Source organism: Pseudophryne corroboree, chromosome 8 (assembly GCF_028390025.1).
Source record: "Pseudophryne corroboree isolate aPseCor3 chromosome 8, aPseCor3.hap2, whole genome shotgun sequence".
Lineage (NCBI taxonomy): Eukaryota > Metazoa > Chordata > Amphibia > Anura > Myobatrachidae > Pseudophryne > Pseudophryne corroboree.
This window is the reverse complement of record NC_086451.1, coordinates 161,010,332-161,015,585: the sequence shown is the minus strand read 5'-3', so window position 1 is coordinate 161,015,585 and position 5,254 is coordinate 161,010,332. Positions and strand designations below refer to the sequence as shown.

The 5,254-nt window shown below is 34.9% G+C and overlaps 2 non-coding genes across 2 annotated transcripts; both read right to left on the bottom strand.

The window, feature by feature from the left end:
- Positions 1-660: 660 nt before the first annotated feature.
- On the bottom strand, positions 661-734 carry TRNAS-ACU (transfer RNA serine (anticodon ACU)). The gene has a single exon. It is a non-coding gene; the product is annotated as a tRNA-Ser (tRNA).
- Positions 735-2,999: 2,265 nt separating this feature from the next.
- On the bottom strand, positions 3,000-3,073 carry TRNAS-ACU (transfer RNA serine (anticodon ACU)). Its single transcript has one exon. It is a non-coding gene; the product is annotated as a tRNA-Ser (tRNA).
- Positions 3,074-5,254: the final 2,181 nt, after the last annotated feature.

Here is a 5,254-nt window from a genome sequence, read left to right as displayed (position 1 = left end):
AATTGACAAAAACAAACTACATTGTCACCAGAAGAGCAATACAAAATGTACAAGTGATATATTAAAATCATCTTTCCAGCTTGAATTTCAATGATGCATTGGGGCAACGATTTTGTGAGAAACATCTTTACCCTTAAATAAAGGTTTTCTTAATTCCTTACCTGTGTGCTAATTAGATATCACCTTGTTTTCACATTAAACAAACTTCCACATGTGAAAGCAGCAAGGATGCAGTGGCGTTAATGTTTCCTGGTGTCAACCTGTATTATTTCAGTAGAAATTTAAATGAGGATGCATCTTGCTGCCTTTCCAATGAAGCAAGTTTAATTTAGTAATAGGTGAAAAACCATCCCTACAAAGGTGTTAATCAGAGACTTGGCTTTGTGGACACTTTTCAGAGAACAAATTTGTTAGCATAAAAATAAAGCCAGAAAATGAAGAGCTGTTTAATCACTCAATTGGATTTTTTTTGCCAGCATATTTCTTTTTCTCTGCAACCCACTGCTAAATAGTGCTTCCTAGCTGTTTTTATAAAATCACTGAATCAAATCTAACTCTGATTACATCAGAGAAGGCCAGGTACCCTACACCATAACAGGGGGTTTGAAATTTTGACTTGTCTACTTAAACATCACCAAAATCTGATAACAAGGTCAATTACGTCCCTGGGTGGGATTGAACCACCAACTTTTTGGTTAGTAGCCAAACACACTAACCGATTGCGCCACAGAGACACTTTGTAAAAAGTACATACTGACAAAGGCTAATAAGCATACATCTAGAACGTTTCCTAGAAAAACTTTAAAAAGTCAATAATCTGGAGAGTTTTTGTAAGATGTTTCTTCCATCAACCAACGAAGAAACACATTGGTACTTTCCCATGATGACTGAGTGCTTCAGGATCTCTTGCACTTACATGTGCAGCAGAGTACTGCAATGGAAGCATGCTGGGCCCATAACCCAGAGGTAGGCAGATTGAAACTATCCTTTGCTATATGCATTTTTTTTTGTTAATTTAAGTAATCAAAACTGGGATTGATATTTTTGCTCTTTTATTTTTACTTAAAGTACAATAACTTTTACCATTTTAATTTGTTTTAATAGTATATTGACAGTATAGTTTTCTTTAAAAAATCCACTTAATTTTCTTTACCCTATTATTAAAAGGGTAATTGACAAAAACAAACTACATTGTCACCAGAAGAGCAATACAAAATGTTCAAGTGATATATTAAAATCATCTTTCCAGCTTGAATTTCAATGATGCATTGGGGCAACGATTTTGTGAGAAACATCTTCACCCTTAAATAAAGATTTTCTTAATTCCTTACCTGTGTGCTAATTAGATATCACCTTGTTTTCACATTAAACAGACTTCTACATGAGAAAGCAGCAAGGATGCAGTGGCGTTAATGTTTCCTGGTGTCAACCTGTATTATTTCAGTAGACATTGAAATGAGGATGCATCTTGCTGCCTTTCCAATGAAGCAAGTTTAATTTAGTAATAGGTGAAAAACCATCCCTACAAAGGTGTTAATCAGAGACTTGGCTTTGTGGACACTTTTCAGAGAACAAATTTGTTAGCATAAAAATAAAGCCAGAAAATGAAGAGCTGTTTAATCACTCAATTGGATTTTTTTTGCCAGCATATTTCTTTTTCTCTACAACCCACTGCTAAATTGTGCTTCCTAGCTGTTTTTATAAAATCAATGAATCAAATCTAACTCTGATTACATCAGAGAAGGCCAGGTACCCTACACCATAACAGGGGGTTTGAAATTTTGACTTGTCTACTTAAAGATCACCAAAATCTGATAACAAGGTCAATTACGTCCCTGGGTTGGATTGAACCACCAACCTTTTGGTTAGTAGCCGGACACACTAACCGATTGCGCCACAGAGACACTTTGCAAAAGGTACTTACTGACAAAGGCTAATAAGCATACATCTAGAACGTTTCCTACAAAAACTTTAAAAAGTCAATAATCTGGAGAGTTTTTGTAAGATGTTTCTTCCATCAACCAACGAAGAAACACATTGGTACTTTCCCATGATGAGTGAGTGCTTCAGGATCTCTTGCACTTACATGTGCAGCAGAGTACTGCAATGGAAGCATGCTGGGCCCATAACCCAGAGGTAGGCAGATTGAAACTATCCTTTGCTATATGCATTTTTTTTTGTTAATTTAAGTAATCAAAACTGGGATTGATATTTTTGCTCTTTTATTTTTTCTTAAAGTACAATAACTTTTACCATTTTAATTTGTTTTAATAGTATATTGACAGTATAGTTTTCTTTAAAAAATCCACTTAATTTTCTTTACCCTATTATTAAAAGGGTAATTGACAAAAACAAACTACATTGTCACCAGAGGAGCAATACAAAATGTACAAGTGATATATTAAAATCATCTTTCCAGCTTGAATTTCAATGATGCATTGGGGCAACGATTTTGTGAGAAACATCTTCACCCTTAAATAAAGATTTTCTTAATTCCTTACCTGTGTGCTAATTAGATATCACCTTGTTTTCACATTAAACAGACTTCTACATGAGAAAGCAGCAAGGATGCAGTGGCGTTAATGTTTCCTGATGTCAACCTGTATTATTTCAGTAGACATTGAAATGAGGATGCATCTTGCTGCCTTTCCAATGAAGCAAGTTTAATTTAGTAATAGGTGAAAAACCATCCCTACAAAGGTGTTAATCAGAGACTTGGCTTTGTGGACACTTTTCAGAGAACAAATTTGTTAGCATAAAAATAAAGCCAGAAATGAAGAGCTGTTTAATCACTCAATTGGATTTTTTTTGCCAGCATATTTCTTTTTCTCTGCAACCCACTGCTAAATTGTGCTTCCTAGCTGTTTTTATAAAATCAATGAATCAAATCTAACTCTGATTACATCAGAGAAGGCCAGGTACCCTACACCATAACAGGGGGTTTGAAATTTTGACTTGTCTACTTAAAGATCACCAAAATCTGATAACAAGGTCAGTTACGTCCCTGGGTGGGATTGAACCACCAACCTTTTGGTTAGTAGCCGGACACACTAACCGATTGCGCCACAGAGACACTTTGCAAAAAGTACATTCTGACAAAGGCTAATAAGCATACATCTAGAAAGTTTCCTAGAAAAACTTTAAAAAGTCAATAATCTGGAGAGTTTTTGTAAGATGTTTCTTCCATCAACCAACGAAGAAACACATTGGTACTTTCCCATGATGACTGAGTGCTTCAGGATCTCTTGCACTTACATGTGCAGCAGAGTACTGCAATGGAAGCATGCTGGGCCCATAACCCAGAGGTAGGCAGATTGAAACTATCCTTTGCTGTATGCATTTTTTTTGTTAATTTAAGTAATCAAAACTGGGATTGATATTTTTGCTCTTTCATTTTTACTTAAAGTACAATAACTTTTACCATTTTAATTTGTTTTAATAGTATATTGACAGTATAGTTTTCTTTAACAAATCCACTTAATTTTCTTTACCCTATTATTAAAAGGGTAATTGACAAAAACAAACTACATTGTCACCAGAAGAGCAATACAAAATGTACAAGTGATATATTAAAATCATCTTTCCAGCTTGAATTTCAATGATGCATTGGGGCAACGATTTTGTGAGAAACATCTTCACCCTTAAATAAAGATTTTCTTAATTCCTTACCTGTGTGCTAATTAGATATCACCTTGTTTTCACATTAAACAGACTTCTACATGAGAAAGCAGCAAGGATGCAGTGGCGTTAATGTTTCCTGGTGTCAACCTGTATTATTTCAGTAGACATTGAAATGAGGATGCATCTTGCTGCCTTTCCAATGAAGCAAGTTTAATTTAGTAATAGGTGAAAAACCATCCCTACAAAGGTGTTAATCAGAGACTTGGCTTTGTGGACACTTTTCAGAGAACAAATTTGTTAGCATAAAAATAAAGCCAGAAAATGAAGAGCTGTTTAATCACTCAATTGGATTTTTTTTGCCAGCATATTTCTTTTTCTCTGCAACCCACTGCTAAATTGTGATTCCTAGCTGTTTTTATAAAATCAATGAATCAAATCTAACTCTGATTACATCAGAGAAGGCCAGGTACCCTACACCATAACAGGGGGTTTGAAATTTTGACTTGTCTACTTAAAGATCACCAAAATCTGATAACAAGGTCAATTACGTCCCAGGGTGGGATTGAACCACCAACCTTTTGGTTAGTAGCCGGACACACTAACCGATTGCGCCACAGAGACACTTTGCAAAAAGTACATACTGACAAAGGCTAATAAGCATACATCTAGAACGTTTCCTAGAAAAACTTTAAAAAGTCAATAATCTGGAGAGTTTTTGTAAGATGTTTCTTCCATCAACCAACGAAGAAACACATTGGTACTTTCCCATGATGAGTGAGTGCTTCAGGATCTCTTGCACTTACATGTGCAGCAGAGTACTGCAATGGAAGCATGCTGGGCCCATTACCCAGAGGTAGGCAGATTGAAACTATCCTCTGCTATATGCATTTTTTTTGTTAATTAAAGTAATCCAAAACTGGGATTGATATGTTAGCTATTTTATGTTTACTTAAAGTACAATAACTTTTACCATTTTAATTTGTTTTAATAGTATATTGACAGTATTGTTTTCTTTCAAAAATCCACTTAATTTTCTTTACCCTATTATTAAAATGGTAATTGACAAAAACAAACTACATTGTCACCAGAAGAGCAATACAAAATGTACAAGTGATATATTAAAATCATCTTTCCAGCTTGAATTTCAATGATGCATTGGGGCAACGATTTTGTGAGAAACATCTTCACCCTTAAATAAAGATTTTCTTAATTTCTTACCTGTGTGCTAATTAGATATCACCTTGTTTTCACATTAAACAGACTTCCACATGAGAAAGCAGCAAGGATGCATTGGCGTTAATGTTTCCTGGTGTCAACCTGTATTATTTCAGTAGACATTGAAATGAGGATGCATCTTGCTGCCTTTCCAATGAAGCAAGTTTAATTTAGTAATAGGTGAAAAACCATCCTTACAAAGGTGTTCATCAGAGACTTGGCTTTGTGGACACTTTTCAGAGAACAAATTTGTTAGCATAAAAATAAAGCCAGAAAATGAAGAGCTGTTTAATCACTCAATTGGATTTTTTTGCCAGCATATTTCTTTTTCTCTGCAACCCACTGCTTAATTGTGCTTCCTAGCTGTTTTTATAAAATCACTGAATCAAATCTAACTCTGATTACATCAGAGAAGGCC